Source organism: Camponotus floridanus, unplaced genomic scaffold, assembly GCF_003227725.1.
Source record: "Camponotus floridanus strain SB8 unplaced genomic scaffold, Cflo_v7.5 scaffold96, whole genome shotgun sequence".
Taxonomy (NCBI): Eukaryota; Metazoa; Arthropoda; class Insecta; order Hymenoptera; family Formicidae; genus Camponotus; species Camponotus floridanus.
The window spans coordinates 290,895-318,819 of record NW_020229867.1 but is presented as its reverse complement, the minus strand read 5'-3'; the positions used below and the strand labels follow the sequence as shown (position 1 = coordinate 318,819).

The window sequence follows — 27,925 nt, the reverse complement described above, 5'->3', positions numbered from 1 at the left end:
CATCGTAAGCACTAAAATACAATCGCACGATACTTTATACGGCACTCCCGTCAATCACGACGCGCACTTTATTATTATGTAATTAATCAAGATCGTATTAATTAATTATGTCACATCGCAACACGTCATTTCACGTTAATACTGTGCACAAGTTGAATTAATGAGATTAATCGTCCGAAAGTAGGCTATCGAAATTGAATATTGCATGTATATTTCATACACAATCAACATCCTGCGAAATCGACGTATTTTTTTATCTATTTCCGAATAAATCACATGAAATAACTTTGATTAAACGCGAAATATCGGCACGTATCGTTAATTGCTAATTGTAATTAGCAAATGATCGCATTTAGCATCTCGTATTATCGCAATTATACGTCGCGAAAAGTAACGCGACATAATACGGATAATAATACGGAGCGTCTCTGCCCCTACCTACTCGTTCGAATCTCGCCAAACGAATGATAGAGCGACCGCCCGTGTAAACAATAGCGCGTGTGACGCCACAGAATACGAGCGTCACATTCTGACGTCACACTCTATTTACATTACAATAATACCGTGTGAAGATTATTTCTTTGCCACGAAATATTTAACATTCTACGTAATTATATTTAAAAAAAATACTCTATTATAATATATCTAATATTATTCTTATGGTTTGGCTTGGATTCAAATGTATTTCGTATCGTGCTTCGGATTTTTTAGCTGATTTACATAGATGTAATTTGTCTCTCATTTTCAGATTAAGAAAGAATAATATATGAATCGTAAAATAGAGTAATTAAAGCCATGCTACATCAATCATTTATTAACGATTAAATTAAAATTTAAAGAAAATAAAATATTCACGTGTGAATTTATTTTGTAGTTTTTTTTAAATATTTTGTTAATTGCTAACTGTAATAAGCAAATGATCACGATAATTATTTACAATAATACTTTAACAATTTCATTGCCGCCACGAAATATTTAACGTTCATAACTATATAATTATATTAGTACTTTATTATTAAAAAATATGTATATTTAATATAATACTTGGATTTCTTTGTTGCAAATATATTTCGTATCATGCTTTGAATTTTTCGCTCATTTAGACATAATTTGCCTCATTTTTTGATCAAGAAAGTACAATAATACACGAATCGTACAATAGACAGAAGGAAGAAAAAATAAAATTAACAAATAAAATATTCTCTCGCATAAATCTATCTAGTAGTATGTTAAATATTATAGTGACGATAAATATATCCAATGAATTTCCGATATGTTTGATTCTAGTATAGTATTTTATATGTATACGATCGCGACCTTGTCCTTGGCGCGGCGAGGCTCAAGTGCGCGAGCGTTCTGTGTGTCGTCGCATTAGGTCTCGAAACGAAATCGCGACAAGTACTCTGCGTAAGATGTTGAATATAATCATTTTCTACAATTGTCTATTAACAATTAACGACAGTAATGATAATAAGGCTCGATCTTTGTACCGTGATAGTCATTTTGAACATATTATTTCTTATTGAACGTATTCCGATTTTAGGAATAAATCATGCAATAAATAATCATTGCCTCGAGGCAATCTAATTCGAGTAAGATGTTTAAAATATGTATGTATGTACATATTTTAAATATGCGTATATTGAATTTTTATGAATCGAAATTTTATTTTATTTCTATTTGAATTGCTATCGCGATTTTTAAAAAATTAATCGCCGATCACAATTTCGCACTTTTCATTGAATATCACGGTACAAAGATTGAGTCTTATTATACATTTAATAAAACGCGTTTAATAAAATTCAAATGCAGTTTTAATTATATAATAATAAAGTGTGTGCCACGAGTGCTCGGGAGTGTCGTGCAAAATATCGCGCGTTGTATTCTGTTAATTAGTGCACGCGTGATTCGATTCGAATCGTGTTAATTCGCGAGGAAATACAGTATGAGTGCCATAAGAAAGCAATCAAAAAAGCTGAACAAAAGAAGAGGAGAAGGCCTGGGGAGGCATCGGGTTATGGCGAAACAACTGCAAGGTATAAGTCATTAATAACTTATTTAGCTTATTATTAGTTATTTTTAAAAAACTAATTGCTCGCTTATTCCTGTGATAATAATTATAAATTTAATATTATTTTTTACATATATAATATATGTTTAAAAGTTATATAATTACAATTAAATTATATATAAGATATAGAAAAGAAATATTATAAATAAGAAACAGGTTTTTTTATTTATTATATTTTGTAAAAGCTAATAATTTTTTTTTCGATAAATATATAGTTTTTTTAAAATTAAATATTTGAAAGACAGATAAGAAAAATTAATTACGTGCAATAATTATATTTCAAAATATTAATTATTTCGTAGAAAGTGCTCTGTTATTACTTTGAATATTTCTGTTTACAGATCAACATTTGTGTTACAACTCTGCGCATCACACTGGTGAGTCAAATTATGTCTTATCTTACAATTTCGAGATAATTGAAATTTATGAAATTATATTATTTATAATAATAATAATAATATTACTATTAATAGTATTATTATTATTATATCGCTGCATAAAGTCATGAACGTGAACGACACGTATGTGCGAACAAACGCTCGTATCTCTTGAATTGCAAAGAGGATGAAGGGGAATTTCTGCAGAGGGGGGACAGAAAGGGAGCGAGCGCGAGGTCGAGAGAGCTCTGGTTTCGCCAGCCCGGAGCTACCTCGAGTGAGTGTCCGAAGAAACGGTCAAGAACGTAATATACCTATATAATACTATAAGTATTAGGCTAGTTCTCTGTCCCATAAAGTTCAATGCATACTCCGATAATTGCGCCGGGAAGGCATCGCGTCGTAGCGTACGTATTACTCGCAATTATAATCTTACTCGGCCGAGAGGATTTTGAAATCTCGTCGAGCTCTTGCGATCTCACGCGGACTTTTTAGGATCCCTTATCATGATTTGATGAAATAGCCGGTTACGATAAGCTTCGTCTTTTGGTCATCGCGATAGCAAAAAAAAACGATAGCAAATTATTAGTGTTTATTGGATCTTCTTTCAATCGATTAGCTAGTTAACGACGCCTAATTAACGGCGTGCAATTAAAGCGATCCCGAAGTCCTGTTCTTCCTGCTCCAGGACGCGTGAGAATCCTTGGGCGACGCCCTTCTTGTCGAGCGATTTTGTTGGATCTCGCGGAAACCACGACGCGGTTTTAATTGGGAAAAAAAGCGGCAGTGGCTGGTTTCTCACCGATTCGCTCGAGAATTATACGACAGCGGTCAGAGTTTCGCGTATTCTCGGATTATTAATCGTTTCTGGATTAAGAACAGACCGAACAGATACCGTGAGTACCGGTTTCGGAGAAAAGAGACCGAGAAGAAGAATTTGCGGCGGCATCGACCGATTTTTCCCTCATCTCGCTATAACGGCCAGTGATTTTTTCCGCTCGTTCGACTCGTTTTACCAATCAAACGATCGTATTAACACAGATACACATATCTCTCGCATATGGATTTCAATTTTTAAAATTTATTTTTTAATGACTCGGTGCTAAATCTGTCTAATTAAAATTTATTTTTTTATAAAATGAGATAAGTGAGGTAATTAAGGATGGCTATCAGATGTTACCCTTCTCTTCGAGGGAAGGCAAAGGTTGCGTTTCCGCACGCTTTATCGCGATTTTGGTTAACAATATGCGTGCCGCGAAAAGTTGCGGGCATTAGCGATCGGTTTTGACCAAGTTTTCACCCGCGGCTACGAAAGCGAACAAAGGAGAAACAAGACAATGGGTCGATTAAAGATACTTACACACGGCCGTTTCAACATCGAGTTGCTTTTTTACAACAACATCCGAGGAAATCTTAAAAAATTTTTAAATATACATGATAAATAAAATTAATATATATGATAAAAATAAATTTTACGAAAGAAAGAGAGACACGTAATATTTAATATACAAGTATAAAGAGATTTTGGGAGAAATTAAAATAACATTAATAATAGAGATCTCTCTGGAGCATCGTCATGAAAATGTAGTAATCAGAATGCATGGGAAGAGGAATATTTCTCATCGGCATAATGTTTGTCCGCGAGTAAAAGACGTTGGTGTCTTACGGAATGGTAAATGTGACGGGACTTGTTGAGGAAGAAAAAGGCGGTGGTATCTTAAAATGTCTTCGGAGACGATGTGACGAGCACGTCGAGCCTTCTTCCTGTCGCCGGTCGACAAGTTAAATATAGATGGCCGGCTCGTTTCCGCGGCCGTACAACAATTTCTTGGTGTGAATGGAGGTTTCATGCGTTCAACGGAACGTTCGTATACGACTGAAGCTCCATTCATTTTTCTGTGAAAGGATTTGTCGCGTTTGTACCGAGAAATGTCTTCTTATCTATTTACGAGCAGATATGTCACGAGGTATACGTTATTAATCAATTTGGGAGAAGATGATGCTCGCAATTGAAAGTATGCAAATATAGTCCGCAAAAATGGACCGCAAATGGACTGCAACAAATGCTTCTGACGGAAGAAAAATTTCTCTCCTGCTAAAAAGTGCTTTATATTTTATTACAACTGTGAACATAATTCACCGTTTAATTATATTCTTATTTCATTAGTACAAATTCTTTTCCAAGATTAAGCCTCGCCAAAATAAATTTCTTTCGTCAGAATTATATTAAAAAATAAAAAGTTGAGATTTTAAAATAAAATAAAAAATCTAGGAATATAAACTTTTAGGATATTTTTCTTAGAAATTTAAAATTAATACAAATTTATTAATCATAAATAATGGCTAATATTTATTTGATTTTTAAAACGTGCGCATGATCGAATTTGCATTTCTCTCTCTTCTCCGTAGAAATAAATATGTCTGTGAATTAAGGTCGAGCGTAAGACTTGATTTTACCATTATTTCTTACGTCAGAAACGGCGAATTTTCGTGGCGAGCGTTGACGCGTGTCGGGCGATTGAAATGCGCGGTGTCGCACCTCGGTTCCAGTACACGACGAGAAATTCTTAAACGGCCGCAAAGCGAGCGCGCTGTCGCCGCCCAGGAATGTGTATATGGAAACGTTACGTTACCACCTCCGTCCTTTATTGTCCTACATGGTGACTGGCAGCGGGTCCGCTTTTAGATATATGGACTGTCGGCCTTACCTTACGCGACATACGCGATAGCTTGCGTGTGCGCCCCGCGGATCCGCGCGAGTGTGGAAAGATAGATGAGCGCGCGCGTGTACGTGTGTTGGGTGACGCGTGACACGTGTTAATCGTGCCCGCTCCGGAGCTCTATCAACCCTTTCTTCTGCACCTTTCCCTCCCCGCTGATGCCCGAGCGTGCCAACTACATATATATACATGTGTTGTGTGTACATATATATAAGCTGTTTCAAGAGGAGTGACTCAGTGTTCTTGGGCATAATTGTCATTTTAAATAAAAATGTTTATATAAACATGTGTCAACGTATATTCTGGATGATTATAAAGATACGGCTTATTTTAAACTTGTAATAAATTTGAAAAGTTGAATATATTTATTTATTTTATATATTATTTTATTTTTATTAAATTTATTTATTTTAATATATTATTTTTATTTAATTAATTAATTAATTTTATTTTTTTTTAATTTATTATATGTAGTGTTTTAAAATATTGACCATTCTTCTTGAAACACTCTGTATCGACATGATCGCGGATCTTGCGCGCACATACACACACACACACACACAACACAGCATGCGGTTGCTTGAAATCGAAAACGCGCGTCTGCATCGGAAATAAAGGTATTGTCTCCGACGTGAGAGAACAAACGCTCATATTTTATAGCACATTTTATACGGATGATAATTAAATGGAAAATACATATAGCGTCTCGCAAATACCAATCATTTCAGGTGCTCGAAATAGATAGACACTCACGTGACAGATAACGGCATTTGGTAAATCCACGTGCGTTTTTTTTTCTCCTTCATGCGCTTAACTGCTCGCCCGAGTGGTAGAATTTATAAGTCGAGGAATGAATCAGTATGATTTCAGTGTCGCCGCTTGCGAAATGCGTCGATAGCGATTTGATACCCGGTGACTAGTTCAAACATGAATAGTTGACTGTTTTTCTTTTTGCTGTACGACTTACCGAAGTGTCGCCGACTCGTGCCGCGTAAATAAGCCACGGCGAGGGCTGGCCCGATCGAAACGATAGAAAATCAAAGCACGTCTCGTATGACACACATGTTGCAACCGATGGAATGCAGGTATCATACTTTGCCGCCGTCGACATTTCTTTTGTGAAAATCGTCAGAGAAACGCCGGCTGTCATCGACCAACTATGCACGTACGGCCAACGTGTGTGTCTACCACGTGTATTAATACGTCAAAAGGAGAAGAAAGGATTCAGAGACGTCTCCTGTTGACGATTTTACGAATGATTTCATCCATTTTGGATCTCGCAAGAGATATGATGCGTTAACATGGATTTCCGCGTCGCCTTTAAATTGCATTTAAATTCGAAGCGCGCAAAAATATGTCTGAGAAAGTTTCTACTTTCGCGAGATCCGTAATGAAACTGGCCAGGTATGCGCATAGCTCTGCGGTGCCCAATGATTGACGGTTTGGAGAAATCGGAGAGATACGCGGTTCTCGTTATCGGCCGGTTGACACTTGGCGAGGCATTGATCATCGCCTCCTTCGTATCCTTCCACGTCCTTCGACGTAACTTACAACGCAAAAAAGGAAGGAAGTGTCGGAAAGAAAGTTTGCTTATGGCTCTATCGTTCTATCATCTTGACGACTGATCTGTCGATATCGTAATCACGGTGCAACAACAATACAATACAGATTGAGATTGTGTCTTTTTCAAAGCTCCGCTCGTGAAGCGAGGCGATTTTGATCGAGCCGCGATAAAGCAATGATAGAGCTCGGACGTACGTAAGACCGCCCACGCGATTCTGCTCTCGACGTGATATCTCGCGTCAGTTGCCAAGTTGGCTACCGAGTTGGCTCGAGAAGTGCAATTCGCGAGTCGGAACCCCATCAACGATGTTAAGCCTAGTTGACGATCTTATTAATCGACACCGTTCCCGAATCTTCAATTATTTTATTACGATATCATCGCACCGTTTGTCAAACGCACGAGACTGTTATGAAAGTAACATACGTGGAACACGCGATCGCGAGATCGAGGACTATTAAATATTGTTAAAGGCTGAAACTCGCATAACCAGATGTGGACACAAATATAGTTTCACTCTCTTTATATACCTACTAGAGAAAGTTTGCAGCGTTCTGCCGTAGCAAAAATAACGACCGATATATTTCGAGAATGTAACAAAAATTATGAACTGTAAGAAATTACATAAATCAAAATCACCCAGTCGTAAAATTTAAATTCTCTCTCTGCATTTGATATGAAATTGGAATAAATATTTCTACGTATATCCTTTAAGATTTTTATTACAGTCTTTTACTACGTTAGGTGCATGATGCAGTCTCAAAACGGCTTTGATTGAGGATAAACGCTTGACTTAATAAATTAATATTTCCCGGAATGCGCGCGTATTATTTTTTTCAACGTTTAATACGTTATAAATAACCACGTAGTGTTTAGCGCAGCGAACAAGTTCTGAGATTTCGCTGGAACGAGATCTCAATCGTGTGTCCCCGTTTCATTAGCGTCTCGAGCAAATGGGCAACCTACGCTTACGATTCGCTCCGGCGAAACCGCGGAAATAGGAAGCACGTGTTCCGCACGAGTAACGTTCGCGTATCAAGTATTAATGCGCGCTGTCACAATCGCACACGACGCCTCTATTTATTCACGTTGCATTCTATCATAATTATACTCATAATTACATACATGTGATATATCCTTAATTTTTTTTTTAACGATACAATTAATCAACCGTAAAAAGGAGAATTATTATCTCGTTTTTTCCAGTTTCCATAAGAAAATATCGCATACGATATATATTTAGCATTAAAGTGTATGAACGTTAAAAAGTCGGTCCTTGTACCGCATGAACGGTGAATTGGTCGCGTGTACGCGCACGAGCGCGAGTAGAGGCGTGTGTACACGCGTGATCTCGTATGCAAACGGCGTTCTAGGTTAGCGCGTGTCCCCTCCCCTCCCCTCCTCGCTCTCACGTCCATTAAGACTTGACACCTCCCCTCTATCAAGGTTTTTTGAGAAATGCATCTTTATTTTGAGAGATAAATTTTATTGTATAAATATAATATAAATATTAAGCCTCCTCCCCTTATACTTTGAAACCAATACACATACAGGGTGAATCTGATAAAAAATTTATTGCATTTTTTTTAGAACAGATTTTTTTTATTATTACAAATATTCACAACTAAATTAGATTATGCTTTTCTCCCGCAAAGTAACATTCGAAATCGTCTTAACCCATTCAGACCCTATGTGAACAATTATGCACAAAAACTTTAAAATCATTTGAAATAGTTATTTTTAGGATCAGTTTCCCTGCGATCTCTCGGTGGAAAAAATATATATATATATCTCGAAAAAAATATATATATATCTCGTCGTTTTAAACCCTTAGCATCAATAAAAATTAATTCAATAATGTTTTACATTACAGAAAAAATTCAGATCTGAATGGTTTAAAAGATATAACTTGGAAATTATTTGAAATATCGCCAAAATCTGACAGATATTTCCAAAATATTCAGAATCAGCTGGATGTTGAGGTGAATAAATCGATCTAAAAATATCGAGATTGTAAAAATTTTTCCATTATATGGGCAATTATATGGGCTTCTTGGCATCGTAACAAAAAAAATAAACGGTAATTTAAACTTTACTTTTGTGCAAGTTTTCGCGTAAATCCTGTCGTCATCGTTTTAGCCCTCCCGGGGGAAGCGACGTGCACGGAAAAACTGGTAGCTTCCTGACACGAATGCTTTACAACTCTATCTGTTTCAAAGCACGTTTTTGTCGAGCGCGAAGAAAGAAATCGTTGCGATTGACTGAAGCTACCGGATGTCGACGTTAATCCGAACGGACAGACGAATCAATTTATTCGACACGACGAACGACAATGATCTTCGTTTTAAATGATTAGTTACATATCACGATGTGTGTAAATATCGTGAATAATACTGATGAATATGAAAAATATTGTCGCCTATAAAATAGTCAATTCTTATTAATTTTCATACAAAGAAAGAATATGATATTTAAAACTCTTAGCTAACTATATCATTTTCATGACATAGCTTTTTCTGGAATTTAAAAAAAATATTCAATTTCGTATCTCATGCTTGCTAATTAATATTAGAATATGACGAGAAATGCACTTCAGAAGTAGAATATAAACGAAAAGAAAAACATTCAAATGAATACAAGACATTTATATAGCACCTTTAACGTAGAAAATACAATATTTCATAATTTATTCTACTTGTAATATATTTTTGTTTTTCAAAATATATTAACTACAATAAATAAGAATTTTGTGTTAAATTTTTATTAGATTTTCTCACAACATTTACTAAATTAAATATTTTATTTTGCTTGCAAAAGAGGTAAATACTATTTCTTGAAACGTAAAGTTAATAAAAATATTACGGTATCATACCCTTTTTTCACGTTCCATTTTTACTGAAAATTGACTAATTTTATAAAGGAAAAAGAATTTTATATTTTTAAATATACTACGATATCGAAGTTTAATACATTTGTCTTCCAATGATGATGACGGCTCGTTAATCAAAGTGCGAGGCAATGTACATCTCGAAAAATGAGCATCCGAGCCTCGCAAAGTGGGGGATAACTTTGTTATCTGAATCCTAGGACCACCCTATTCGCAGACGCGCGTCGAAAAGTGCGTCGACATGCAAATTCCTGACGGTAGCCAACAATGAGCTCCCTCCGCGGCGAGCATAGCGTGGGGGGTTTTTTCAGAGGGAAAGGGGGGTTTCGCCCGCGCGAGGAGCGAAAAGGGCGGCAAACACCCTTTTCAAGACACACACATACACACACGCGCGTCGACTGAAAAGAGCGAAGGTGAGGCGTCCCGTTCTATCCTCCTTCCTCCTGTTTTGCTCTCTCGCTCTCTCGCCCGGCGGATCATCTGCATATCTAAATAATCGGACGTAGCCATGTGTCGTGGCGCGACAAGGAGGGCGAGTCCTGCGATGGAAAAGGACGCGTATGACCGTGTGTGCGCGCCCGTCTCGTCCGGTAGTCCCTGTTTTGCATTGCAAATACCATCCGCGGTCCCCGGGGTTCCTTGAACCAGATCCGATTGGCTCAGTCAGTACCGCGAATCTAGATCCATCTCTCTTCGTTGGACCTTTAATCCAGCGGACGCGCTTCATTGATTGTCGATTGAAAACCGCCACCTAACCACCGCCGTCCATTTCTCCTATCCGTTCGCCCTCTCTTTTTTCCCTGCGTTATCGCGCTCAGCCTCGCATTCTATCCGAGCACGTACGTGTAGATCCGTACTCTCGGTCGCGGAAAATCATTTCCATCCCTTTCCAGCCCATTGTAGGCCGGGACATGCTCGTCCTCGGCAGCTGCACCGCTTCGGGAATATATTAATGCGCGCTTGATAAATGGCAGCGCGAAAGAAAGTTGGACGGAAAGTTAACGCGCGCGCGCGCGCGCCTCGGGCAGATTGGGATGGATGGTTCTGTGAACGCATCGTTAGATAGCAAAAGCCGATACGTCGTTCTCGCCTATCGACAGAGTCGTTGGACATCTGTTTGTGCATTTTGTCGCGCGTGCCGCGAAGAGGGACTCGGCGACGAGACACGCATTACGATGTTCTCGTCGGACCTCAACATCCGCCATAATACTTTTGCTCTGTCAAAGGTGCAAATAGAATTGAAATTTTTGTTAAATTTCTTTACTACACAGAAAAAAAATAAGTGTCGAATCAAAACTTATATACTTAAATTAACGCGTTCATTGTTTCCTATATACGCAACAATTTATAATCTTCTTCGAAGAATTAAATAATTTTTAATTTCAACAATATTATAGTCTTATTTTAATATTGTAATTGTCAAGAATATATAATTATTTAATTCTACTTTAAGAAAATTATAATCTTTAATTTAAAAATATTATTTTCTATTTAACATTGTTTCTTTTTCATTCAAGAAAATTAAATCTTAAATCATAAGAATATATTTTTCTTGATTGAACTATATAAAATGGCTTCATTCAAGCAATTATATTTTTCTTAAATTAACACAATATAATCTCATTTCAAGATTTCCACGTTAAAACTAAATATATTTTCAAAATAAGAATGTCCTTTTTTTTCTGTGTAGAATCTTCGATTGGTTGAAAATTTATGAACCTTTCTCAACCGACAATTAAGAGTTATAAGTAATATTTTTAAGCCTGAAACAATATGTTGTCCTTGGAAAACGTCACACAATTTTATAATAAAAGTATATGAAATATTTCTAGTATATAAGTATATGAAATATTTCTCTTCAAAAAAAAATTTATTTCTTCAACTAACTTTGCTATAGTTTCACGAAAAGTAAAAATATATCCAAAATAGGCGATGAAAAGGTTTTGCATTGAGCGAAAAAAGGTGAAGCATCTTCTCGTGCACGTTCCCAAAATATCTAATCAAACCAAATATAAAATTATCAGTTTATTAATTAATTTTCTAATATGTAAAATAGTAAAGAATCGATAGTTTCTTCGACTTTGAATTGTCATAACTATTAATTGCAAACCGAAAGGAAGCTCCATGCAAAATTTTGAACCAAGTCAAAGACCCTAATATGGGGATTTACCAAATCTTTGAAAAGGAAAAATTTAAAATGATTTGAAAAGAAAAAAGTTAAAGGATTTTTAATTAGCTCGAGCATTATAGTATCATTCTTCGTTGTTACAAATTTTAAAATTATTGAAAAATGACAAAGATGCTAGATGTTGAGAGACGGTTATGGCAATATTAGCTAACGACCGAAATAGGACTGAGTGCATTGTGTGCGTTATCATAAATCTTGTCCAATTTCCATCGCATTTTTAATCCCACGGAAGCAGACATTGATCGTCAAACGTCGCTCCAGTTCCATTTCACTCTTCTCCAAGAGCCACCCCGTGCGCAACGAGGAGCAACCGTTGTAATCGGCACACGCGCCAATTGGCAGCTGCCATTTCTATAATGAATCGGCAAGTCGAGATGTCCTCGCTGATTTATCGGCTGATTAGCATACCGAACAAAATCCGTGGGGTTGCGCGCATTCGTTTGCCCTCGTGCGTCATTGAATCGAGTTGAATCGCACGAGGAGCGTCGACTTTTCGTGCACGATATATCTCAAAAATTATATTCATCGCAAAATTTTTTAATCACGACTTGTTAAATAATGTCAAAATTTAAGTCGTGCATTTTTATGAAAAAGTAATGCACAATTTTCTTCGAAATTTATAAAAGATTTATTTATTGAAATTATTAGATCCCTTTTAACGTACGGAAGAATTGGACGCGTAATTTATCGATTTAAAATAATATCTATAATAAAACTGAAATGGGACTAGTATTTCCATCGTTGTCGGCGACGCGAAAAATTCCGTTATCGACTACGATTGATATCGACTCTGGTTCGAATCCGATTCAGAGAGATCGAAATGCTGGCCTTATCGCGTACATTTCATGCTACGACCGACCGGACTTGCGTCGTCTCGAGGTGCAAGCCAGAATTTTATGTGGGCAACCGCCTCCTCGCAGTGTACCTGCCCGAGAACAGGGCGCGCGAAATATCGCGCCGCAGGTAGAGATCAGGTTGACTTACGACTCGCCTGCGTTATTAATAGCTCAGATTTTACTGGCGAGACGATCGTCAAGGCAGTATCGCTTACGCGATCTAGTCGAGCGATCTGTCAATCGCGTCACGTGTGACTTCCGTCGCCAGAAATTAAACCTTGCAATAAAATAAAAAGTAGTAAGAGTAAAAGTATTCTTATACAAGAATCATAACGATTATCGTACAAGCAGGAATCAATTTGATTAAATAGAATCAATTAGCGCGCAAATAATTTTAATAAATAAAATATTTCACTAATTAATGAAACTTTCAGCAATTACGAAGAGATAAAATAAATAAAAGCACATCGCACCTGTGACTTAATCACGAATTCTCTCCATCGTGTTATGATTAAATTGATAGCCACGTTTCCACGGTGCACGAAGATAATTTATTCACGGAGATAACTCAACTTCCGGAAGAATGCGAGGTATTCCGTTTGCATCGCATTGCGCTGCGCGAGGCGAGTGGCAGGGTGCGTCTCGTCTTGCATTGTGAACGGTCGCAGGTGGACAGGGCTTGACTTATCGTCGGTGCGAGCGAACGAGCGCCGGTCTTTGAGTCGAACAGGTGAACCTGATCGCGGAAAGTGACCCGGCTGGAGTGACCCGATGGTCACAGCTGATGCAAGCACAAAAGCCGTGTCAGCGCGTCAGATCCAGGTGCTTGTGTACGTCGGGGTCGATCGCCTCGGTCGATTGTCATTATGCCGCGGCCAAGGACGAGCTATAGATTATTGCGTCGCTTTATGACAGGCCAGGACTTCGGATTTATGCCCCATGTTGGAGTAACCGATCGGGTATTATCGCATCCGCGGCTGACGAAGCAATCGCGACCTCGTCTCGCAAACTCGTAAAGTTTCCCGATTATTACGAGCAATATAGAACAATATAAATGCAAATGGCGGGCGTGCATCGCGCTAAAGACCATATCGGGTTCGTTTATCGATTTGTATTAATCCGGCCGCAATTAGGCTCGCCGATGGGCGCCCGATAACATCTAAAGTTACTCGGCGCTCGAACGCCGGCGATTCGCGAGTTCGTTACTGTGCTCCAGATAAAACCTAATAAAGCAAATTAGATTTACAGCCGTGGGGATTGATAACCTTTTGCGCCGCGTACGATATTATTTATTCGAAGAATATCATGCCAAAGTGGATGCGATAGAATCAAGAGTAAAAAGCGAAAAAGCGCCGAGATGCATATCGAGCAAGTTAGATATAATTTGCGCTCTCGAGATAATGATTAGAGATTTCCAAAGTGACATCAAATATATATGGTCTCGAATTGTTTGCACAAATTTTGCAAGCGTATTTGGAACATCGGTAGACAAAATCACGTTCTATAAAAATAAATACTATTTGTGATAAGTAAGCCTCTCTGAATTTCTCCGCTTCATAAGTGTCTTAAGAGAAGAAAGAAATTCAAAATAGCGCAAGATGGTGATGTCATCACAACACTCAGAACCTGTTATCTATTCTACTAAGTTGCCAGATGGATACGTGACATTGTAACAGTGATATCTTGGGAAGAAGGCTGAAGTTTCCATATTCATAGGAATGCTTGTTAGTGTTAGTCTATCAAAAAAAAAAAAGAACGCAGACATTCTTCAAGAGCTGTCTAATCTTATCCTTATATCTTTTTGATCTCAGAATAAGTCTTTCGATGAAGTAATCGTTGTAATAACTGCACGTATCTCTTTTCTTTAAGACGCGCAAGAATATCCAACGTTCTCCGTTTCGATAAGTTTCGTGATAAAAGAAATAAATAGGAAAGAAAGCGCGTGCAACGCAATCAAAACGCAGAAATTCGATGCGACCACCCACGCCGCGGCTTTATCCGGGCCCCGGGGAGCCCGACGGAAAAGGGAACTCGCCTGAATCGCAAACCGTGGCTGACCCTGAGCGAGTTTCCAGGGATCGAACGAACGCGAGAGGGATCTCCTCGGACGAAGAGCTGCGGTATCAACGCTCGAACGATATCAACACCGTCACATCATATGCACCGGCTATATCAATATTATGCTTAGTCGTTTCTTGGTAAAATGTTCCCCACCAAAAGAAACTGTTGCGTCTGCAACAGCAGAGACTGGATACCGCTGACGACGAAGACGTCGAACGAGCGGGTATTATTCAGGAAATCTTCAGCAAAGTTCCTCCTCGAGATTGAAAGCCGCATTGTTATCCTCGATGATTAATTTTTTTACGTTAAATCGAATAATATTTTACCGCCTCCAATATAAAAGAGGATCTCATTCATTTAACGAAGATGGATCTCTATTCAACGTGATGCGTTCTTTAAGATTGTTGAAAAAAAAGTACGTGAAACGTTAAATATTATCAATAGGAACGGCTGCTTGAGACGCAAAGCGAAGGTAGAGGAGAATTTTTCAGAGTTTTAGAGTTCACTGATTTTTTTAACGTGTGCCAAGACGTAAACGAATGCTGGCGACAATATCGTTTCGTTGTATTCAGTGTTGCTTACGGGTCGAATCGCCGATTTCCATTGTCGACACGGCCATCGGGATTTCGCTCTAACATCGAAACGCCTCGAGTCGCGCGTAGGTAGGTTGTATATGTTGTATACTATATGTATATCGCGAATCTCGGGCGACCGAGCAACGATCGATCGATACGAAATGTCATTTAACTCCACGTAGGAGTTCCGGGAGCGGACGAGACTTTCGAATTTAAATTGCGATCGGTTTCGCGAATTTACCAGTCATCCAATTGCGTTACCTCATCGCGCGATATTTCGATATCCGATTGGAATCTTCGCCTGGCCTCCTCCTTCTCGCGCATCTCCGCTCTTAATAATAACCCGTAGCCCCGCATCCTTTACAAGCGTCGGTCCTGCTTTTCGTTCTCCGAGCGCAGATCTTATTTTTCGATAAAACCGCAAACATCCTTTTAATCAGCATTACTATTATATATCATAAAACAATGAGAGCTCTGATGAAACATCATTTTCATTCGTGTATTACAAGCTTGTGTGAATCATTGTTTATCATTTCTTTTTTAAAGATAAATTAAAATTGAATTAAAAAAAAAACACTATTTAACTGTTGATCGGCTATAAATATCGGCAAATATATATCTCTCCGCTCTTTATCCGCGTAAGAAATCGGAGCAGCTGAAGGAACGTGACAAGTCATGCAATTTGTCGTCGTCCGCTCGTCGCCATTGTGATCGATTTTGGAAAATCTACAGAAAGTACAATGAAGATGAGAGGGAAAGAAAAAAAGGCCCGAGACGAAAAAGGGATCTGGAGCCCACGTTTCCTCTCGATTTTCCAGGATCGAGGGACGAAGCGTGCACGAAGTCAACGGCAAGTGTCGGGTGACCCCGAAATTCGTAACGGGTGCAAACGGGCGCCGCGACTGAAAGAGGAAGAATGCCCCTTTTTGCGCGTAGCATCGAGCGGGAGGGATCCGGAAAGGACGAGATTTCCACGCTCGACCCTCGCTAAGGTAGATCATGGGGGCAAAAACTCGCTAAATACGCCCTTAATGTCGCGGCTGCGTTCTTTGGTAGTTTGCGGTTACGCAATTTCTCCTTCGTTGACTTTGCTTCTTGTACATTAGACAGGGTTGAGGCCCGCTTTTAGGCTCGGCAGTCGTAAAGTATCTTTATATACCTACACGTATGTGTGAAACGTCAAAAGTGCTGAAAATAGGGGCTATAAATCTTTTTACACTCATTTTGAAAACTGAAATTAACACAAAATTATTATTTTCCATTTAATCTCTTTTTTCGTTAAACGATGCGGAAAGACAGAAATTTTCTATCTTTTTAATGAGCTGCACTCTTGCAATTTTCATACGTATTTTTCTACGTGACATTTGTATTTGGCGAGAAGCAAGAACGAGACGAGTCAATGATGAAGCGAAGAAGACGCGCGAATGTGGATGGATCGGAGCAAGCGCGCGAGAAAAGAAAAAAAAAGGACAAGAAAGCGACAGGATAGATCTTTGATGCGCGTTCACTCGTAGGTCCGTGGGTTTCGGTGGGGCCTCTTCCTTTTAATTTTGAGAATCCAGTTAGCCTCTCGAGATACATCGGACAATCCTCGGTTCATTTGAATAAGCCGTGTAAGTACTAGTCGGGGACCGATATCGGGGACCGATGGTCCGAGAGCGAGCGGGAGGGAAGAAGAAGAAGGAGAAAGAATGACGAGAGAGGAGAAGAGAGGGAGATACGACGAAGGATGGAAATGCGCGAGGGGGAGGGTCACCCGAGACTGAGAGAAAAAGAGAAGGAAAGGGAGAGAGAGAACGCGCATATATCGCTTACTATGAAACGACTTCACCGACAGGTGCACCTACGTGCACCAACACACTGCCGGCGCAAAAGGCACGGGCATTATATACATTATGATTCGTCATTTCGGAATAACAACGAAGCGGGGCGCGGCCATGTCTGCCTGCGCCGTAGAATTCTACATTTGGGACACGTCGTGTCACCGCGCGAGGAGATGGAGACTTTAACCAAGGAACAAGCGTTTCTGCAGTAACTGCAATAGCTGGAAAAATACAAATTTTGTTGGAGTAAAAATTGAGAACACAATATCACGCGCAATAGGAAACTATTCTATCATTATTAACAAGCAAGAGCTCATCAACTTTAATAAAGTGCTATTACGAAAAACAGAAATGCAACAATCTAAGAAAGATTTAGGAGAAGCAATTAGCTGTCTAATCAACTGTCTGTCTGTTGGCTAAGAAAAGCAACCAGCTGTCGTTTCAAAAATGTCCGCAGCGGGCGTTTGAAATTGTATTTCCTACGTAAAAAAAAGTTGTTATTTGAATAAAGTCGTTAATTCATTAACTCGGTAGGAGATCGCGCGAGGAATAATCGGAGCAGGCGCTCTCTCTCTCTCTCTCTCGCGCGCGCGCGCTTTCAGTTAATTACGATTCCAATGTGTTAATGACCACGTGCCTCGGTGGCTCATTACTTTCGATGAAAAAGAAAGAGCACAATGGGTTGTACACGCTGGGTAATAACCGGCGGCACGACCCGAAGAATGCCGGTCGTGCTCGACGATCTCGCCGCGCTGACACGGCGATAATAGGCGCTCGGACGATTATGAATCCGCGGACAACAACGTTAATCGCCATCGTCGGCTCCGATGAAAAGCGATTGAGGGACGATCGGGCGAAAAGAAGCGATCTCGATTTTCTACGCGTCTCTAATTTCGCAAATCACAGATCGGAATGAGCACGTTTTCCGCACCGTCACGAGGAGGCGCCTAGTCGTTTCCCCTTTAACTAACATCGAGCCAAGGACGGAGGCGTCTTCACGTAAAATTCGATTTCACGCACGTCCATTGATTCCCGATCGGGTAATTGATCGAAGCTGAAAGAACGTCGTACAAGTCGCATTCTCGTCGGAAAACGAGGAATGCGACTTTCTAATTCAAATGACGCGTAAAACCGTGCTAATAAAATAATGATCGAAATATCGTACATTTCTTTTCGTATATGTTGTATATAATTAATAAAAATACTTAATTAATTAATGGCCAAATCGCTATGTTTAGAGAACAATGTTTAGAAATTATTAAGTTTTCATCGAGTCAAATGAAAGTTTAATAATGTATTGAAAACGGTTCGATACTCACTTGTGTTTCTTAAGCCATCATTAAATTACATGATTAAAGAGAATCAATGGAAATAAATTCATTCGATAAAAAATTATAAAAATATGAGATGAAAATTACAAATGTTATAAGAGGCCGGTCAATTAAGATTGTAAAGAATGTAAAATGTCATTTTCCTTGTTTCTTCATAGTAACCACTTTTTTAATCCGCGCGATTTGGCTTTTATTAATTTTTGTATTTATATTTATTTTATCTTTCTACTTTTATATAATAAATTTTCCCTCTTACACATTTATGAAATTATTATTAAATATTTAAATATCTATAGTAAATATAAATGAATTATTACAATAAATATATCTAGAAATATGGATGTCGCGAGACGTTTAACGGACATCCAAGAATATCCGCTAGATATCTACGCTGCACGAAGTAAGGCTGGTCGCACGTTGCGAGAGATATCGTCCTGTGCGAGACGATGTGTCTTGGATTTCAAATGTCAGGCGAGTAAACGCGGACGAACGTCGATTTCCGAAACATTTCCTGCCTCGTCACGCGCCGCGACAGCTCAAACAAACAGCGCGTCGAGTTTCGGAAAGCGCGCACGGGGTGGAAAGTCTAAAAAAAATGAAGAGAAAATCGAGAAAGACTCTGACCCACTGACGATTTTAGTCGATGTTTCCCTTTCTCTCTCTCTCTCTTTTATTTTTTTCTCTTTCTCTCTCTCTCTCTCTCTCTGTGCGTCTAGATCCTAGATCGGGATGCCTAGTCCGTATCTGTACCCGCGAGCGACGCAGCATCACACGGGCTATTAATCCCCGTGACAAAAAACGTAGCGGCCGAAAGGGCGCGGATGCACCAGGCAACGCGAATAAAATGAGGCCTTTAATAGCAATCGTCGCGCCGCAATAAAATGAAAACACCGCCTCTCGTTCATTTGCGAAGACGATACGAGACATCGGTGCGACTCGCGTTTAAATTCGAAGAGCGCAGAACACCGCGATCGACAGAGACAAAAAAGGACGAGGGAAAGGGGGAGAGCGAGGTAGGCACGGCGGTATAGTGGGGGCGGTGGCTGCGAGGGGGAGAGATACTCTTGGCGTGAACTCGGGTGGAAAACCACCCGCGGGAGAATAAGAGGACGAAAAGGAAAAGGACCGCGCGGAGAAGCACCGAGAAGGAGAACCGGAGGGCAGAAGCGCCTGCGCTCCGAGGGAGAGGAGGAAAATGAGCGAGACCCGTGAGCGATAACACCGTGGAGAACGCGAGAAGAGGCACGAGAGAAAGAGAGGGAGGGTAGGAGACAGCTGCGCGAAGACAAGAGGAATCCGCTCGATGGGGGAAAGAGAGAAAGGAAGAGAAAGAAAGAAAGGGTGGAAGAAACGAAGGGTGAGAGGAACGAACCGTCTTCCTCTCCCTCTCTCTCTTTTCTTCCTCCCTTTCTCGCGCACGCACGCGAGGAGAGAGAGAGAGGCGCGCTCGAAGGACGAGGAACTTTGCGAAGAAGCGAGACGAAACTGGTCGCATTCCGCGAGACAAGAGACGGCGCGGACGGCGGAGACGGAGGAACGCCGGCACAAAAGAGGATCACGCGGGTGATTACAACATTAATAAACAAATGAGCCTCCAGGCGGGAGAATTTGCCATCCAATCGGGCACTGGAGGCGGATGCGAGGCGGAGTTACCTCCGACCAACCTCGGAGGCCTCCGGAGGCCTCCGGAGGCCTCGTTCCCTCTCTGGACCTCTTCTCTCCCTCTCCCACGTGCTTCTCCTCCACCAAATTTCTCCCTCTAGTTCTTCGTCTCGATGGTCATTTCTTCTCCTTCTCTCTCCATCTCTCTCCTTCTCCGTCTGTCGCTCTCTTCTCCTTCTCTCTGCGGCTCGCGCTTTTACGTACACAAAACGCGACGTGTGCACGCTTGGACGCGAAGACAACGGTGCGTTAGATCACGCTCTCATTTTCCTTTCTCGAGAATTTCATGCTATTGCGTGTCGCGATGCATGAACGATCTCGGTGTTGCGTGCTGAAAATGAAATCGTTACGCACTTTGCATCGATATAATCCTTATTGTCATGATTCAATAATTCACTCGCTCCATCTCCATGTTTAATACCTTGAAAAATGAAGGAAAAACATTTTTCCAAAGGATATCATTAAATTATTAATTGTACGCATAACTTGAGTATGAAGAATAAATAAATCAGCTGAGAGAGAAAGAGAGAGAGAGCGAGAGAGTCTCTTCCCCTCCCCGAAAATTCTCGACGAAGAATAAGACGATTGATGGTGCAAATGATGTTTCACAGTTAAACTAAACGTGCTCAAAGTCAGCAAGAAGATAGTGACAAATCGGATTATCTCGCTGGAAAATTGTAAATGAACCAACTGGCACGCGGATCGATGTCCTTCAACGAGAAGCGTGACGAAGAACGATCGAAATAAATCCGAAAGAATGCCGTTGATAAATAATTCATCGTACGCCCTGATAGTATCATTGATGGAGAATCTATTACTTAATACTAACTAATCTTAAAAAAATATATTCGTTATTCGAATAATATTGTTTCTTATTTTTCGTCGCAACGAAAGGGTTAAACTGACGTATAAATATCATAATTATAGATTCATCGACTGATGACTGTTCATTCGCTAGTCTGAGGATGAAAGAAACGAAAGAATAAAAAATATATTCGCCGAATACGGGAAACACGTGAGAAAGGAAGCGAAATAAGCACTCGTTGCCGGATAAACGAGCCGACCGAGGGCGAGGGGCACCAGAGGGTAAAGGTGGAACGGGAGGTCGCGATAGAAATGGAGGTTGAAGGAGTCGTGCCGGGGGCACGATGCGCCGTGCCTCGCCTTAATCTTTTAAAGCCCGAATTAGGCTTGGGCGCGCCCTTTCCTGCATTCGAGGAGAGACGCGTTCCGAGACGCCTCGGCCACGAGGAGCGTGCCTCCTCGCTTAACCGGAAGCGGACCATTACCGGAAACTTAATAGTCCGTGAAAACAATAGAATTACGAGCGCGGATCGAATAAAAATCGGAGAGGCGAAGCTGCCTTTTTTACGACGACGATCAAGACGACGAGGACAGGCAGCGCGGGAGGAAATTGCCTAGCGCGTAATCGTTCTGAAAATCTGTCCCCCTCCCGTCGTTGTATAAGCGGAACGGAGGAGTTCGCGGGAAAATCGCTCGTGCCCTAGTCTCTAGGTCTCGTCCTCCACCTCGCCTCTTTGGCTTTACCTTCGCCGCTACTCGTCGTACGCGTTATTACTCATCGCCGTCCAACCGCACGTGACTGGAGAGAGAGAGGATCCGACCTCTCCCATTTCCGATATTTGCGCTTTGATCATCGAAAATATCTAAATTTAAATGACCAAAGATATCTCTTTCACAAAACTCAATTAAAATTGGCCTCGAGACCGATAGTTATAAATATTAAATACATCTGTAGTTGGCCGATGTAAATGAGCCTTCGGGTGTGTAAACTGCATTGTAATGTACATCTAATTTGTGTTTCATTAGAGTAAATTAGGTTTAACAGATATTACATTCCGCGTTGCTCGAATGATGGATGATGAACGATCCGTCATCTAGGATTTTGCATATAGGCGTTAGCAGCTGCCTACATTTATCGTTCGATAACATCTCGCACTTGTCCTCGTTGTATATCACACGGCTCACGCCGCATAATTTGGTTCCTTTAGATTCCACGGTGGTTTCGAAAATTTCCCTCGCTTGACGCTCCCTCGGCAATGCTCCCGATGCGAGTCCCATGCGACTCCTTCCTAATTCAGGATCTACGCGAAGGTGTCCTTTTAGCATAATCCTCCGGCGCGACACGAGAGCCCACGGTGGGTACCAACGCACGGGAGAACTCGCGACACGGAATCAGGACACACACGGGGATGTCGCTCTCTTTCTCTCCCCTTGCCGGACTCATGCCACGGTCAATCCTCGTCTATGTCGCCGTCGTGGTAGCACCACCGATAGGCAGGCAGGAGCACCAACGGCAGTAGCAGCAACGCCCGGGCATCGGGTTGTCCGATCATCCTCGCCCTAATGAAGGCTGGTTTATCTGAAAGGCTTTCGATTCCCAGTATAACCCATACCACACGTACGCGCCGGTGATGGTGGACACCTTCGCGGTGGTGCTAGCCACCGGCTCGTACAATCTCGAACAAAAACTGCAATCTCGCGAGCAGCGACGGAGAAAGAGAGAGAAAGGGAAGTGCTGGGTTGAGGAGAAAAGCGCGATGATAATTACAATATGTTAATGCAGCGGAATAATTAATTATCGAGAGATTAAAATTGCTCGCTAAAAGTTCAATCGATAGTGAAATTTAATTACATACGATGGTTATTGTCTGAAAATTTATTTCATACAAGAAGATGGTTATTTATCGGCAACTGCATTTTTACAGGAATGTAAGATCAAAATTAAATTACGCAATAGTTAGATTTATAAATAATTAATCGCGAGCTCTTGATGAGAATCAACAAGTTGAATTGAAGAGTTTTAGCGGTGATTGTACCGCCGTTCAGGCCACCCAAAGCTGGAGAGAAGACACGAGGTGGGTACTCTGGGAGGACACGTGGGGAAAGGAGGGAAGGTTCTACGATGTTAATTTTAACTTAATTAAGGCTTAATTGAGAAGAAAACATTATGCTCCGCGACCGCGACATTGCCCGGGGCCCCCGCATCTGCAACGCAAATCCGGATTTGAAATTTCAAAAATCACGCCCGCCCTGCCTTAAAGACCATCGACCGCTCCCTTCCGTTTCCTTCCGTCTCCTCCCCCTCCCCGATCTTTCCCCTCGCGCGAGTGCAAGATCGCGACTCGTGGTCAATTAGAGAATGTGGAAAAGGTTGGTGGCCGTCAACCGTTGATGGGAGAAGGTGAAAGAACCATCGTCAGGAAAATTGCACGTGTGATTTGTGTCAAAAGAAAAAAGTATGTTTCCTTCTTTTAAATTTTTAAAATATATTAATTATTTAAATAAATTGAAAGGAATTAGGCTCTATATGTATGTATTTAAACAACACGAAACTAGCGAATAAGAGCCACCGCGGATGGTAATGCGTAAATTTTTCTTAAAGATTAATTGTTCGCGAAAATTATATATTAATTATTGTCAGCGAGTTTATCACTTGAAAGAAAGAAAGAAAGAGAAGGAAAAATTACACAGTCTATCTAAATTATCTTCGTGTACAGAACGAAACGACAAAATATCATGATGCTAATTTGCATCCGACTTCTTGAAAAAAAAAAAATAATAATAATAAAAATCGATAATATTACTACACAGTGCGATATTAATCGTATTAGATCAACCAACGTGACGTTTATCGTGAAAAATACCGAGAAAGGGTTCGATAAAAAAAAAAAAGAGTATCTACGTGTCTTGCGGTGACGCGCAACCTTCGAAAGTTTTGCAAAACTGCCCGAGCGGTGCGATAGCGCGAGCTCTTTTTCATGCCGGACTACTCGCCTATAAGTGTAGAGTGTCCAGAAAAGCACGTACGTTCCATGAACGGGCCTCCGTTAGTTTGAAACGTCATTCGAAACTCTTTGCAAAGTATTCAACGAGCGGGAGACATCGTATCGCGCGTTTCACACATGCGTTCGTTTCCCCGCATTCGAGAAGGCGATTATATAGTCTCCAAACCGGAACAGGAAAGAATTCATTCGTTAATTTAACGGATCCATTTAATAATTATAATTTTTTTGAATTACGCAGTGTTTTTCAAATTAGGTAGCACAATAGATTTCTTAAATACTCCATTAATATGATTATGTAAAATACGTCAATAACAGAGGAGAGGAGATAGATATAGAGACGAGACAGCGGTCTAGACATTGGCCGTTCAATTATCGAGGATAAAGAAAATCCATATAAAATATCACGTTCCTCCAATCGTAATGACAATCTCTACGTTCGAGATAGAGGAGAGAATAACAACGTTCGGGGCGCGTCTTAAAAACGAAAGAGTCGACGATTTCTCGAGCGGTCGTCACTCATCCATAGATCGAACGGCATGATTTCAGCGAGTCGTTCACAGAATACGACACAGATCGCGGTTATATACCCGGGGCAAATAAACACTTCCAATAAACGTGCGTGACGTCATTTCCGTTTCCTGGTACGGACGCGAAACGCGCGCCGCATGCCTTCCTCTCGCGATGGACAACGTCGCCCGTTTTAATCGGTCGCCAAGTATGTGCGGAGTAAGAAAACCCGACGATGATTCGACAAAGATGGCGCGATAAATATCGTCCGGCTCTTTTATGATTCGATTCGGCGATCGATCGCGATCAATTATTTCGCTGCCGCAATTTCGAATTAAGGACATTGGATGGATTGGCAGTATATTTAACGCTATTTATTCGCCATCGATACCCACATGTCTCGTAATGATATAATTTATATATCGTCATGCGTGTCGTATCATGTGTAAGTTACATTTAATTTAATCGACAAATTTTTATATCAGAATCTTTTTCACCTCTGATTTGGCTAAAAATTTGCATGAAGCTTTCCTTTGCCATACAATTCGGAATCGTGATGGAAAAAAGGATCGACTCCCTACTATTTTCTATTAAGACATTATATGAAAACTGATAATTTTTTAGTTTTATAAATATCTTGATAATTTATTATTATGCGTACAGGAAGCACAAAACTATAGAATCTGAACATTTTAAATTGGGTTAGGTTTTGGGATGGGGAGGAAGGAACTCTATTTCTCCCCCATTCACTCGTTTATTTATTTAAGATTTTCATCATTATATATCATATGAAGAAAATGACGGATGCAAAAATTAATTTCCTTGTAACTTTTTAAATACATTTTTGTAGTTGTTTAATGTGAAAATATAATAAAATTATAATGAAAAAAAATATATAAATTTTTTTCTATAAATAAAGATATTTCGTATACTTTTAAAATGTCTTCTAAACTTGTCTTCTAAAACATGTCTTCTAAAAATTTTAATTAAATATATTATTGCCAAATCCGATTATCATAAATGCAAATTTTGCACGAGCAAAATTCGTGAAATAATATGCATATGCGGCTTGTTTCAGGATACCTATAATATTCAGCGACGATTCTCGTGACTGCGTTCAAGGTCGCGGCTGAAAAACCTCCCTGGATATTACACGGGTTAACCGAGATGTACAGATATACGTTCGCGCAGGATATTCAAAAACCGTCTCGCACGCGTGGATCGGCATGACGGATCGGTGGCCTCTCGTGATGAATCGCTCCGTTATAATTCCTGACTTGGACCGATGATGAATTCGCCCCCTCTTTTCGTGCCATCGCTCGTGCTTCTACTTGGACTCAACGGCGACCCCCACCTTCGCTTCGACTCTAAGATCTTTTATGGATTAACGTAATTCCTGACACGACCAGAAATTGCGTTTCACGAATAGCTGACGAGAAGGAACGATAAAAGGCGGTACTCCTCGCAGTGGGATACGTGGGTAAGTTTTGCGAAACATAATAGAATACATTAGCGTTGCCATTTAAAGTGTATTATGCCCTCGGTTATTTCTATTTTAAAGAAGGGAAAAGGAAATGTGCGTTAAAAAGGAATCTTTATATTTAAGAGAAACAGAGATTTATTATTAGAAGAAAGAGTACTAGGTATGCTACATCATTTATCGTACTACTTGAACTACGGTTACTAGAACGAAAACATAAAAGTGGAAAAACAATTAGGAATTAAATTACAGCGACCAGCGTTGCAGACATAAAATTTTTCCGACGACCGATCCTATCGCGAGTAATTTTCACGAACGTTAAGCAGAAACCTATAAGCGCGAGGCAACTACTTATTTTCCTCGTCGTTTTCGTAGCCGCATGCTTTACGGCCTTGATCCTGGGTCTGGGTATTCTCTCCGGGATTACCGTCGTAATTCGCGATACGACACAATAACTACCGTCCGAAAGCATAATCTCATTTCAGGAGTACACAAAGAAAGAAACCGCAGAACCAGTTCCGATCGACGCGACCGAGCGCGCGTATCCGTCGACGGACCTAATCAATTAGTCACTTGGCTCGGCTGCGCGAGTCATTTCGATCGTAATTTGCTTGCTAGCATAATAAACCTCCGCGTACCCTCCTCCCCCCTTCCTTTACATCCTCCGTCAATCTCCGGGACTGTCTCCTCCGCCCTCGTCCCGCCGCGTCTCGTCACGCCTCGCTTCGCTCGCCAGGCTCTGCTTACCAAGAGAAACGCCGGTGTTTATAAGCGGTCCAGCCTGGAATTCGATTTGTTTAAAAATCTAGGCGGCACGTAGAAGGTCCGCGAGCAACAATTCGAGTAACGATTCTCAAACATGAGAGAGATACGGTCTCTCTCTCTCTCTCCCTTCCTTCTAGTCGATATGCCAGAGGAGCCGGGCATCGATGACGATCGACGGACGCCGGTAAACGTCGTTCCGTATCTACTCATCGCGGACGTAGAAGTCATATCGCATTCCACCGACGCGACGACGTACTTAAATAAAGTGGAGCCGAACGTGGGATCGGGACTTGATTCATGCGATATAAACAGCGGGCAGGAAATGGAAATTGATGCCGCATAGATAATTGTGAATAATTTCAAGAGCCAGCTGTGTATGAAAAAAATATGCAAAAGAGGAAACAAAAATTCGATAATTATAAAGGTGCACAGGTATAATTATTTGGGGATTGAGATGGAAAAATTAATGATACTTTTAAAAAAAATATGCTTAATCGTCGTCTCGACTTCGATTTTGACAATTTACAATTTCAATCGTTGTGACTCGACTCGAATATCCTTTTCCCGGACACCTTTGGCAAAAGTACGTAAATTTCTTCGTGCGCTACCGAACGCGTTTGGAATTGCGCGTTAGTCTGGCCGGTTCGAGAGAGGGCACGAGAGGAACCTCCGGGGCGGGCGGAGGGAGAGAGGCAAATTCGTAACGAATTCTTTTGTTTCGAGGCACCCCGCAAAACGAGCAACGCGAAAGAAAACGATTCCAGACTGCTACCCGACGGTGGTGAGCCGCGGAGAGCCACGTCGAGTCGCGGAGAGACGAGGAAAGAGAGCAAAGAGGCCGTTCGCGTCTGCGAAACCTTTTCTGCAGCCATGTATGCAGCCTCCGCGAGAGTCGCAAACCTGGCACACCTATACGAGCGGGCCCGCGTGCGTGTGAAATTCGTAATGGTGCGCGTACGCGTACCCGAGCACGTGTGCGCGGCGATGAACGCGCGCGCGCACGCGGGAATATAAGGTTTTATTTTCGAAATTTATGATTGTCAATAAATTTTAAAAGCGTTCCGTCTGGAGCCCTAAGGGCTGGCAAGGCTGGCCAAACCGAAAGCAGTCGTCGGGAGAGGGCCAGATTCCCTCTCTCTCTCTCTCTCTCTCCCTCGCTTTCTTTCTTTCTCTTCGTCCATCTCGTTTCCTTCTTTCCTCTCCTTTCCATCTTTGCTCCTTTCTCATCCAGTTCTCTCCTCTATCCTCGTCCCGCCAATCTCCTTCCCTTGT

General features: G+C 40.9%; 1 long non-coding RNA gene across 1 annotated transcript; it reads left to right on the top strand.

Moving 5' to 3' along the window:
* Positions 1-1,857: 1,857 nt before the first annotated feature.
* On the top strand, positions 1,858-25,882 carry LOC112639876. Its single transcript, XR_003123712.1, has 3 exons — positions 1,858-2,036; positions 2,413-2,448; positions 25,487-25,882. It is a non-coding gene; the product is annotated as an uncharacterized LOC112639876 (long non-coding RNA).
* Positions 25,883-27,925: the final 2,043 nt, after the last annotated feature.